Source organism: Alligator mississippiensis, chromosome 2 (assembly GCF_030867095.1).
Source record: "Alligator mississippiensis isolate rAllMis1 chromosome 2, rAllMis1, whole genome shotgun sequence".
NCBI classification, from domain to species: Eukaryota; Metazoa; Chordata; order Crocodylia; family Alligatoridae; genus Alligator; species Alligator mississippiensis.
The window spans coordinates 295,966,806-295,979,501 of record NC_081825.1 but is presented as its reverse complement, the minus strand read 5'-3'; the positions used below and the strand labels follow the sequence as shown (position 1 = coordinate 295,979,501).

The following is a 12,696-nucleotide window of genomic DNA, read 5'->3' as shown; positions in this document are numbered from 1 at the left end:
GAGTGAACTCTAGAGACAGATTAGTTTAACTGCTAGCCTCCCTTCCAACTTAGTCCTGCTGTAAATTTGACATTTTACCGCCTGATAAGCACCTATAAAAGGCTTAATTGTTTTCTTCCCCTCCAAGATATTTCCTTATTTGTTGCAGTTTAGTAACCACTTTTCTCTCAGTGTAACTCGCATCTCGCCTGCAGATATTGGTCTGTAGCAGTAGATGCTCTCGCATTTCAAAAATCCTAAAAAGGAATGCTGGAAAGTCATCGTATTTTCGCCGCTCTAGGCACTCATTTGAATTCTTAACCCAAGGCAAGCTCTTCAGAAAGTGCAGTGTGCATTAGAAGCACTGGAATCTCTTGCCAGAAACGATTATCATACAAAAAAAATGTTTTTAAAGCCAGTATAGTTGCTAATGGGAGCTAAAGGAAACACACAAGTTCAGAAATGCTATACAACTGATCAAGAGGAAGAGTATAAAAATATCCCTTGGGCATACAGGGATGAAGTTGGGAAGGCCAAAGTGCAACTGGAGTTGCAGCCAGCAAGGGATGTGAAGATAACAAGAAGGGTTTCTACAACTATGTTAGCATAGCAACAAGAAGGTGGTCAGGGAAAGTGTGGGTCCCTTACTGAATGGGGGAGGCAACCTAGTGACGGATGAGGAACAAGCTGAAGTGCTCAATGCCTTTTTTTACCTTGATCTTCACAGGCAAGGTCAGCTCCCAGACTACTGCATGTGGCAGCACAGTTTGGGGAGGTGAGCAGCCTTCACGGGTAAAAGAACAGGTTAGGGACTATTTAGAAAAGCTGGACATGTGCAAGTCCATGGGGCCAGATGGGATGCATCTGATGGTGCTGAGGGAGTTGCTGATGTGACTGCAGAGCTGCTGGCCATTATCTTTGAAAGTTTGTGGTGATCGGGGGAGCTCCTGCATGATTGGAAAAGAGCAAATATATTGCCCATATTTAAAGAAAGGGAATAAGGAGGATCCAGGTAGGTACAGACCAGCCTCACCCAAGTTGCTGGAAAAATCATGGAGCAGATCCTCAAAAGAATTTATTTCTGAGCACTTGGAGAAGAAGGTGATTCAGAACAGTCACATGGATTCACCAAGAGCAAGGGCCTGGATCAACCAGATTGCCCTCTATACCGAGATGACTATTCCGTGGATGTGGAGAAAGCAGTGGACATAATATATCTTGACTTTAGCAAGGCTTTTAATATGGCCTCCCACAGCATTATTGCAAGCAAGCTAAGGAAGTATGGGTTGGATGAATGGACTGTAAAGTGGATACAACACTGGTTGGATTGTCAAGTTCAACAGGAAACAATCAATGGCTCAATGTCTAGCTGGCAGCCAGTATCAAGTAGAGTGCCCCAGGGACTGGTCCTGGGGCTGGTTTTGTTCAAGATCTTCATTAACGACCTGGAAGATGGCATAAAGTGCACCCTCAGCAAGTTGGCGGATGATACTAAGCTGGAGGGTAGGGCTAGGATTCAGAGTGACCTAGACAAATGTGAGGATTGGGTCAAAAGGAATCTCATGAGGTTCAACAAGGACAAGTACAAATTCCTGCACTTAGGATGGAGCAATCCCATGCACCGGTACAGGCTTGGGGCAACTGGCTGGGCAGCAGCTCTGCAGAAAAAGACCTGGGGGTGACAGTGGACAATAAGCTGAATATGAGCCAGCAGTGTGCCCTCATTGCCAAGAAGGCTAACGACATCCTGGGCTGCATTGGTAGGAAAGTTGCCAGCAGATTCTGCACCGGTGAGGCCACATCTGGAGTACTCTGTCCAGTTCTGGGCCCCTCACTACAGAAAGGATGTGGGGAAGTTGGAGAGGCCAGCAGAGGGCAATGAAAATGTCTGTGGGGCTGGGGGACATGAGTTATGAGCAGAGGCTGAGGGAGCTGGGCTTAGTTAGTCTGGAGAAGAGAAGACAGAGCGGATTTGATAGCAGCCTTCAACTACCTGCAGGGGAGTTTGAAAGAGGATGGAGCTGGACTGTTCTCAGTGGTGGCAGATAACTGAACAAGAAAATAGGGTCTCAAGTTGCAACAAGAGAGGTTCAAGTTGGATAGTTGGAAAAAACTCTCACCAGGTAGTAAAGCACTGGAACATGTTGCCTAGAGAGGTGGTGAAATCTCCATCCTTGGAGGTTTTTAGGGCCCAGATTGACAAAGCCCTAGCTATAATGATCTAGTTAGGGACAAGTCTTGCTTTGAGCAGGGGGTTCAACTGGATGACCTCCTGAGGTCCCTTCCAACCCTAATCTTCTGTGATTCCAAGATAGCTTTGGCCCCAAAGAAGAGACTAAAACTTATCCATTCCAATATGAATTACTGGCACTACAGGAGTACTTTGGAGCTCTAGTCATAGGCCAGGCAGGACCCGAGTGAACGAAGCACTGTGCCAAAACAGGAAGTAAAGTAGTAAGAAGATGTTTCTAACAGGATGAACTTTCTTATTATGAGAGTGGGTAAACACGGGAATCGACTACCCAGGGAGGCTGTAAAGCCTCCAAAGACAGAAACTTTAAAGAGCAGGTTAGAAAAAACACTTGGCTGAGACAGCAGAGTCAGAAGTGATCCTGCCTGGAGCAGGGGTTGGACTAGATGCGACCCCCTGAGGCCCATTCCAGTCCTTTATCTGTGATCCATCCGCTTTGCAGGTTTCAGTGCAGGCACCGCACAGGGATCTCACCCTCATTTCTGACATTGAGACAGATTTCTCATCGGTCTGCCTGCTTTAGGGCAAGCACAGTGCTGCTCAGGGTGCCAAGAAGAGATTACCCTGGGTAATCCGTAGATAGAAATCACCCACGCAGAGGCCTCACACAGCTTCTGAATCACTCCAGCTCCATGTGATCCTGCTCGCCTTACCCAGCCCTTGTGCTGGCCCTCTGGATATGGGGGTGTGTTGATCACAAGGGCAGGCATGCATTTCTGCATGATGGCTAGTACAAATTAGCATACAAATTACTGAGCTCTAGACAGAATAATTGAGGGGGGGGAAATCTATGCCCTGCACTTTGCAGGAGATCAGACTAGAAGATTGTGACAGTTCCTCCTAGCCTCAAAACTCCAGGAGTGTATAAATACCATCAAACAGAGCGAGCCCTCCAACCCTGCTGGTGATACAGCATCCCGGACACTACCAACAGCAGTCAGCAACACACAGGACCAACGGCTGCAGGCATCTCACAGCCGCGGGAGCTCAATCACCCCCGTTTCAGTTCTAACGAACAAAGGAAACAGAAAAGCAAGGGGCGAATTCTGTGCATTTTCCACAAATGATTTAGTCACACTTCCTTCCAAATGGTTTCCCTTCCCATCAGGACAATAACACGGGAGCAGATGTATTCAACCACTCTTTGGGCCACAACGTTCGAGTGACATCGTCTCGTTATTTTAATCAATCAGGCTGCTCAAAAGCAGTCAGTACCACACCTGCCTCCTGCGGTGCTTTTCCCCATTCACGTTTTCCTGTTTCCCAGCATTATTTTTTCATTTCTTCCTTGCTGCTGTGTGTGAATAGTGACACACACACACACACACACACACACACACACACACTGCACGCACAGCATGCACAGTTAAGTCAAATGCACAAATTCAACTGATAAACAAGACGATCTGTTCCTTCTCAATTAGCCTTGGGCAGTCAAATGCTTTTATATAGAAGTCAGACTATTCACTTGCGCGGGAGGGGGATCCTTTTATTAATTATGCTAAAAAAAAATTACAGGCTAAAAAAAATGAATGACACTAAAAAAAACGAAGACCAAAATTCTTTTCATCTTATAAATTTTGGAACCATGTTGGTTTTTTTTTAAAAAAGGACATAAAAAAAAGACAAATTAAGGTTATCCAGTCCAGCAGGGTATAGCAAGATTTGACTCTAAGGAGCTACATTACATATTGCTCAGATCACAAAGGCATGCCTCAGACACATACAGTCCTCTGGTCTTTAAGAGCTGGTGTTATATAAACGAGCTGGAACACGACTTGCCCTCACTGATGCTGGGGTAAATCAGGAAGAGCTCTTGTGAAGCCGAAGGAGGAGTTAGTCTAGATTACTCCTTTGCGACTCCCCAACAGAATCTGCTCCGTTTTTTTCTACTTACGTAAGCAGCGGGACAGACAACCTGAGGAAATCAGCTGCTGCCCTACATGATTAAGCGAAGCTGACACAGCCTGCTGACAGATAGATGTGCCCTTTGGAAGCTCCAGAGCAAAAACAAAGTTATAAACAGACCATCGCTAATTATTCCGATTAAATCCGGGAGGAACTCAAATACCTGACTTAGCTGAATGATCGCCGGGAGCAAAGGTGATGTTTGCATGTGCTGTCTGACACATGGGGGGGAGGAAGGAAGAGTCACAGCCTTTCCAAAACAGGCTTTTTGGTTTTCAGGCTTCACATGGTACGAGAAGTCTACCATGCCCTGAAGGGATTCTGCCTATTATTCTTAAAATTAGACCTCAACAAAAAATCTAGCGTATCGACTTAGAATTGCGTGACTCAACCGTCTGGCCATGTTTCTAATCCCATAATACAAGCCCCTTGCTGCAATCAGACTAGGATTTCTTTTACCCTCTATAGTGAGCAGTCGCATACTTTTAAAGATTTTAATTGAAAAAGTCAAAGAAGGACACAGCAAAGATGTTCAGGACAGCAGATGCAGCACATTTGCTCCTCTGATACAAGCTGAAGCTACAGAGGATAAGAGTAGCTGAGGTCCACATGTGAGGATGCTCCAAGGCTTCATGGAAAAGGAAGCAGGGGGGATTAGGAGATCCCGCCACAGCTCAACCCTCTATTGCGATCATGGAAACCAGAGCGTCGTAATGCAGTTAAGAAATACAAGTAGGCCCTGCAGGATCCTTTACGCTAGGCAGTGCACGGAGAGGTACGTTCATCAGACACCACCCTCCTTTGCTCGTCTCAGAGGACAAGCAAGTGGCCCCCTTTTCTGCCCCTCCATCTTCATCCCCATCCCAGCAAATACCACCGTGCTAGTAACAAAGCATTGAAGTCTTAGCCCTAACCTCTGCAACGGATCTGTTCAATTCTGTGCATGAGAGGGAGCCACTGTAGTTAAACGCCCAACCCTGTTCATACCTTGCTTTACGTAATCTGTCTTTTTAACCTAAACCAGTCAGTACTTGGAGGGGAAGGGAAACTCCTGAGAAAGAGCACCGCAGACAATCACGCTTGCAACTTCAAGTGACAACTTCATATCACGGCTCGTTTGCCACGCATCAGTGCTTTCGGCCTTGTCTTTAGTTCCATTCTCCCGTCTCGCGTGATGGAGAGCGGTGCGGTGACTAGCTACCCTGTAACCAGCCTCAGAGAAGGACCTGCATGTCAGCAAGAGCACATAAAAATGAGCCTGCGATGAGTATGCACACAGAAAACAGATGCACAAATTAAAAAGACCCTGGCCAAACTATACGGAAGCAGGCTGGGGGTCTCCTTCAGCAGTCAAGGATGTGACCCAAGCCCGTTGGCATCAGGGAAAGCTGTCAATTGATTTCAGTGCATGTTGCATCATGCCCTGCGAGAGAAATTGTATTCTGGGCCAGAGCTGGAGACGGAAGAGCACTGCACTGGCACTAATCACTTCTAACACGCAAGGATGTGGGCACATGCTATTTTGGATTTCTCTTTTCTGCCATTTTGGATTTCTTTCCACAGTTCAAAATCTCATAGGACACAGAGAGGTTTAAAACATATAAGCTTTAAAACACAGAAAGCCAAAGGCGGCCGGTGCCAGAACGTGGGGTGCAAACCTGCCGTTAGATATAAAATAAGGGGGCACCTGCTAATGGCATAGCCCAACCCGCATTCTCCTGGGCAAGTCTGCAAACCAAACTCTGATCTTGCAGAGCCATGAAGAGACCTTTATCACAAAGCTTCCCCAAAAGGGGTAGCTGTGGATTATGCTCTCTGTGCTTCAGGGCCAGTCTCTCATAGGCCACTTCTGTACAGTGTAGCCTAAATACATATGCCAGGTGTTTTATAAAGATGCATGTTCTGTGGCTTGCAAAAGCAGCATTAGGGAGGGATGAGGGGCACTGCAATAAGAATTTTTAAATTGCTCTTGACAGGAAACATTGTGCTGAAATATTGAAGTTACAAGTAACTGAGCCTTCCTAACGGTGTTATTCATACCCCTATTTTTGGGTTCAGTTCCTCAGTCTATAACATCCAGGAACCACTTGGCGCACGAATGAATTCCTCAAGTTCCATATGCATACCTAGAAAAATTAGCTACGTATCTGCAATTCAATCCCTTGCTCCAAATTCCAAAATGCAGCTTCAAGAGGGACAGAGAAATATCAAAACCGTGCCTCGCATCCTTGGAGAGCTCCAGTAACTTCTCTCCCGAGGACTCTCTGCAGCACAACACAGAGCAGAGACGCACAGCGTGGAATATGTAGAGCAAACTAAGCCTCTGAGGCATGAGTGTAGGATGAATTTATCGATTCATGGAAAATGCCTTTGAAAGTTACTTCATTCAGACAAACAGGATAAGACAAAATGAGGGCTGTATTAATGACCCAGAAGTAGCCATTTATGATGTCATGTGAGGCAAGCCTGGATCTCAAGTCCCACGCACCAAGCAATGTCCCCCCTAAGGTGTAGCGATCCGTGAGTGCCCCGCTTCGGTCCGTGCGCTCTGCCTGCTCTCTGCCTCGGTGCCTCACTGCAGCCTTCGAAAGCGGTGTGGCGCCATGTGCGTCCCACCGCTGGGTGGGCTAGGCAGTGAGGCACATGGCATGGCTTTCAAAGGCAGCAGTGAGGCACAGAGGCAGGGAGCAGGCAGAGCGCAGATCCCGCCTGCCCTTGCCCCATGCAAAGATCAGGGGCCGGGACACAGGCCCCGTCCCCCACTCTCCCGGATGATCTGCCAGGCTCCAATTGCCCCGTGACACAGCCGGGCCATGGGGCAATCAGAGCCCAGCGGCTTGTCCAGGGGTGCAGCACGGGGGAGAATGTGCTCCCCCTCCCCGGTGGTGCACACAGCAGTGGGAGACACAGCTGCCCGCCCGCCCGCACCCCTGGATGAACTGCTGGGCTCCGATTGCCCCAGCCTGGCTGGGGCCCCGTTTGCGGTGAATGGGCCCCTGGCTGGGCTGCGTCATGGGACAATCCCCACGGTACAGGAGGGAGCGGGGCAGAGCCCTGCCCCTACTGCACTCCCTCCTGCATCATGGGGGTCTCGATCTGCCCCTCTCCCTGCCAAACCCAGTGAAACTTCCCCGTCTGCAGCTGCGATCCTAGCTGGGAGCATGCAGGTATCTCAGCGTGCCCGCCCCTTCCCCCTCCTGCAGCAGCCTGTGGCCAGGTTGGGGTCGGTGCGTGGCATTAAAAAGTTACTGCGCGCCATGATTTTTTCTTGTGCACAGCCACACGCACGCACAGCTTAGAGGGAACCTTGGCACCAAGGGGATTTCTTTTCCACCTCCATTGCATTGAGTGAAGGGAACAAGGAGAAATGGTCTCAAGTTGCAGCAAGGGAAGTTTAGGTTAGATATTAGGAAGAATTTTCTCACTACGAGGGTAGTAAAGCACTGGAATGAGTTACCCAGAGAGGTGGTGGAAGCTCCATCCTTGGAGGTTTTCAAAACCCATCTGGACAAAGCTTTGGCTGGGATGATGTAGTTGGGGCTGGTCCTGCTCTGAGCAGGGGGTTGAACTAGATGCGACCTCCTGAGGTCCCGTGTCTAATTTTCCCAACCCTAATTTTCTGCGATTCTAAGGGAGAAGGGGCAGGGATGAATGCCTACAAGAGAGAGCACCGTGACACCACATTCAAACAGACTCCACCTAAGGGAGCAGGCTTCAATCCTGACATAAGCACCAAGAGTAGGTAGACTGGGTATAGCAGTGATTCTTAACCAGGATGCCAGGGCATCACAAGATCCTTTGAAGAGTGCTGGGGAAGTGTGAGAAACCAAGGGAGGTGAGAGGAGATGAGCAAATAAGAGCAGGTTCAGCCTCTTACTCCCTGGTCCTCACTACCCAGCCTCTCCGCATGGAGGTAAGCACTGTAACAAATGCATTCTGTTTTGAAATGGGGTGCCATTAATTAACACAATTTACGGAGGGAGCCTCGAGCCTAAATAGGCTGAGAATCACTAGGGTATAAAGCAATGCTTGCCAATGTTCAAACGATGTGCTTGGCTGCATGCTTCAGCTAAACAGCGATTGATCCCAAGTGGGAAGGCGAGGGAATAAGGGGGAGAGAAGCCACCAGATAACAGGCTGCAAACAGAGCAAAACATTGAGCTTGGAAGAGGAGCTGCCTTTGGGACAGAAATGCCACCAAAAAATTCACCTCCCCGCCAACAAACCAAACCAGCTGTCTGGAAGGTCACGCAGAGCCACTAGCTGCAGGAAGCAAACCCTGTGGGATGGAAGACGGCTTGGGAAGAACCCTTCCGATGCAGCTGTAGTAATGTTTAGTAACAGCCAACAACACACCGCAATAAGTGCACGGGCTAGATGCCGCCGCATGGGCTAGATGCCACTGCAGGATCAAATGAACCGGTCTTGACACAAGACTCCATTTATTAGGCTTCTATGAGCAGAGGAGGACCCACACAAAAGCAGATGCTCCAAATATAATAATCCAATAGCTTGTTATTCAGATTCAACTACTCTGGATGCTTCCAGTGTTTTGACACGGACCTAAAACCCGTGGTTTTGGTTTGCCCATTTAGTTTGGTTCCTCCAGCTGTTTCTGCAGATGTCACCTGCTGTTGCTCCTCACTTGCACGCACAGATCCTGTTGTTCAGGTTTGGTGGTGCTTTCAACCCAAGCTAAGAGTGAGAAGGTAGAGCCCAGGTTCAATCTCTACCCAGGATAGTAACCACCCACTTGGCCACAAGGACACAGGCTGGCAGGCAAAGATAGTTGGTGGTCACATCTCCCCGTACAGTTGGGGCATGCACAAGGAGGCATTTGGTCAGATCCGCTTTGAAGAGGCATTTCTCAGATACAGTCTAAACTGCATCTCAGCAGTCTCTCCTCCACTCCTGAGGAGCAAAACTTCAACTGGCAGCGCTGAGCTCCCCAACAAGATCAAACCAATGCAACCCAACACTGTTTGAGTATCCAAGCTCACAGTCCAGGATCAGACGACTGCCACATTTAACCTTTAAACAAGCAGTGGAGATAATGAGGCCCTGCTGATTTCTCTCTACCACCCCAGATGCCTCCGTTGTCTCCAGGTGGAGCGCTCTGGAGTAACACGAAGTGAGAGATGACAGTGCAGGCCCTTCTGTGCTGAAACGTGGCTCTGGGAAACACCTGCAGGGTGAACAGAGGAAGGAAACCACCCAGGCCTACCCCATTAACAACAGGTTGTCTAGTTCAGGCAGCATCTAGCCCAGGGATGTGTCCTAGTTGCAGCCACTGGGGATCAAACTCTGGAGCACATTTCTTGCGTGGAAATACAAAGCCCCTAGGAACTGCAGTTGGCACCAATGCATTTTCCAGTGGACTGAAAACTAGGGATGTAAATATTGTTTTAAAAATGATCCATTTAACCTCCTCTACTTATATCAGTTAACCGGTTAACTGATAACACAGGCCTAGTTCTGGCTGAGGGCTGCAAACCCTGGGCCCGCACCTGTCCCACTCTACCCTGCCCTGGGGAGGGGACCACAGCCACCTGCCTAGAGCAGCACGGGGACCTGGGGGCCATGAGCAGACCCGCTCAAACACAGCTGCTGCTGGGAGCCAGTCCCCAGGGCAGGAGGGGAAGGAGATGCAGCAAGCCCCGCCAGACAACACAGCCGCATGAAGCTGCGGGCAGCAGCAGCAGGCAAGGGGCTCTCTCAAATCACTGCAGCTACTGGCGCACTGGAAAGGAAGGAGCAGACTAGCTATAGGTACTAGTACCATAGGTACTAGTCCCCCCCGCCCCTTCCCCTCCTTGCTCCTCCCTCCTACCCTGCTGAGGAGCTTTCCCAGCCTGCTGCTGCTGCCTGCAGTTTCATGGGGACTGTGGCAGGAACCACAACTGCAGCCAGCCCCAGCCCTGGCCCCCGGGCAGTCACGTGTCAGCAGCAGCAGTGGGCAAGAGGCTTTCCCAGCCAGCTCCTGCCACCCGGAGAACAAGTGAGTACAGGCAGGGGCTAGTCTCCAGGAGAAGCATGGCATCAGTTAACCATTTAAACAATAACATTAGGGGAGCTTAGACAGGTACTTAACGAACCAGTATTTGCATCCCTAGTTGTTACCAACTGTTGTTATTTCCACTGATGCCAGGGAACCTGTGGCTAGCAACTCCTGGTGGAAATCCTTACCAAGATGTAAAAACCAAACGATTTCTGTGTCTGTCTTTGTGAGCAGCCTCTGGCACCGTCACGCTCTGGCATCCGCAGGGTCGAGGACACTTTTTACTAACAACAAAATATTTATTTATTTTACTGTTTGGCATTAAAACCCTAAATTTGAACCAGAGGTTTGGCAGAAGAGTTACATTTACATTACATGAAACCACATGTCAGTTTAAATTTGTCCAGGGTCCCCTGGTTCAAATTTGTCCCAGAGGCTGGCAGAAGGGTTACATTTACATTATGTGAAACATGTGCTAGTAAAGACGTGTCAGTAAAAAAAAGTTTAGTTATCAGTAAAAAGTTTTGGTGTTTTTTTGGTTTGCTTTTTTTTTTTTTTTTTTTTTTTTTTTTTTTTTTTTTTTTTTTTTTTTTTTTACTGTCCCTCTACAAAAAAGTCTTGGATTGGGACCCCTGCTATACAGTAGCAGTGGTTTTAGATCATTTGTCCTGTACCCTCAAGTTTCCCTTGCTCATCCCCAGACCATGATATCCCTCCCCCTGATTGCACCCTGCATCATGCTTTCCCCCACCCCACAATTCCCTCCAGCCTTATCACTGCTATCCCTGTTCCCCCTTTCCCAGCACAGACCTCCGAAAGGCTACTGTCAGCTACTTGTGAAACAAGTGGCGTCACAGGCAAAGGGGATGTAGGAGCAGAAAGAACACATGGCTTTGGAGCAAGGGCAGGGAGCTACAGAGAGTCTGGTGAGCCCCAGAAAGAGCGCCCTTCAGGGTACTGCCCTTCTGCTCAGAGACCAGGTAGCACTGCTGTGCTCTGTCTATCCAATGCTGCTGGCAGCTTCTTTCCAACCACAGAGCTTGATTGAAGCTCTGCTGGCTTCCTGTTTTTATGGATGGCAGAATTTTCTGACAGATTTTACTGACAGGCATTTTTAGACTTGTTTTAATGGAGTTTCTGAAAATATGCAGACATTTGGCAACTCTGATCCCCTCCCAAGCGACACTAGCAAGATTGATCGTCTCAAGGAAAAACTTATTGGTTGCAAGAAAATCCACCAGAGTTTGAGTTAGAGGTTCAAAAACTGTTTTAGATACAATGGAAGAAAAATAAATTCCTACTGCCTGGTGCAAGAAAGCTTGCAATGAGGCATGCTGCCCTCTCAACTCACCCAGTACAAAGAGAACAAAGGAAGTGCCTGCACTCCCGTGATGTATCAACCCCAACCAAAAGTGACCTGGCCTTGCTAAAACAGACAAGAAAAACTCTGTGCAGGGCTCTGCCAGTAAATCAAGTCATGCTCCAAGGACAGTTCTGTCCTGACAGGGAGCAAAGGAACTATTTCACAGAGCAGTGGTTCCAGAGAAAGTTTCAATACTAAATGTACCTCTCCCTCCCCACCCCAGAGAGACGGAGACCCGTGTCTCTCTACAAACCAGCTCCTACTGAACTGGCACATGATAAGATGAGAGAATAGCAAAGATACCTCTTCTTTCTTCAGCCAGTAGGTACCTAGAGAGAAATGTGCTCAGATGAGTGTTTTCAACTGCAATTTTGAAGCAAACTTCCTCACCTATAAACATGGTATTTACTCATTAATGCAAAGCAACCTTGAACAGGCTCTTGCCCGTGATCTGAGCCACTAGCAGGGAAGGACAACAATACACCAAGGACACAGCATTGTGGTCCTGTGGATTTTGCTTTACTGTCCCCCATGCAAAGACCAATGCAGCATCCCGTTCTACGAACAACATCGTATCAGCATACAGTAGTCACCATTCAAAAGTCAGCATTTGCACACAGCAAGGGCAGGAGTAATCAATAGGCCAGTGATTATAACACACACAAGGTATCTCCAATACCACAGCTTCCCCTCCACTGCAGACTTCGAGTAGGAAATGGCTGTGGGAGGCCAGCTGTGCCCCAGCTGTTGGCAAAGGCAGACTGGTCCATGTTTACCAAGTCAAAGTGGCCAGAGCCCATTGTTACAAACATGGAGAAGTGCTTCACATGCGAAGAGGCACAGGTGTTTCCTTCTGGCAACCTATGTTCCCCAGGTGGCGTGCAAGCGGAAATAAAGCTGGGCTTATGAAGTCCCATCGGTAACAAAAGTTGTGTGCACACAACGCACTGGATGAAAACAAATCCACCTGTACCAAGTCCCACTGACTTCACAGGCTCTGCTTTGAACCCGTTTTTCTTTTACAAGGTGCTAAAGGCTCTTTCTTCACCCAGCAGCAGGGGTGAAGCAAAAGCTTTGCTGCTCTTGCAGCCACCAGGCAAAGTCTCAGCTCATGGCTCCTGCAAGTGATTCCTTCCACCAGCATTTCAGAGGCACGTGGCCAGTGTGGATGCACGGCCAACAGACACCGATGGCTGA

General features: G+C 48.5%; 1 protein-coding gene across 2 annotated transcripts in view; it reads right to left on the bottom strand.

The window, feature by feature from the left end:
• The window catches only part of DAAM1 (dishevelled associated activator of morphogenesis 1), a 173,286-nt gene that overhangs the window by 137,176 nt on the left and 23,414 nt on the right, over positions 1-12,696 (bottom strand). The window lies entirely within an intron of this gene.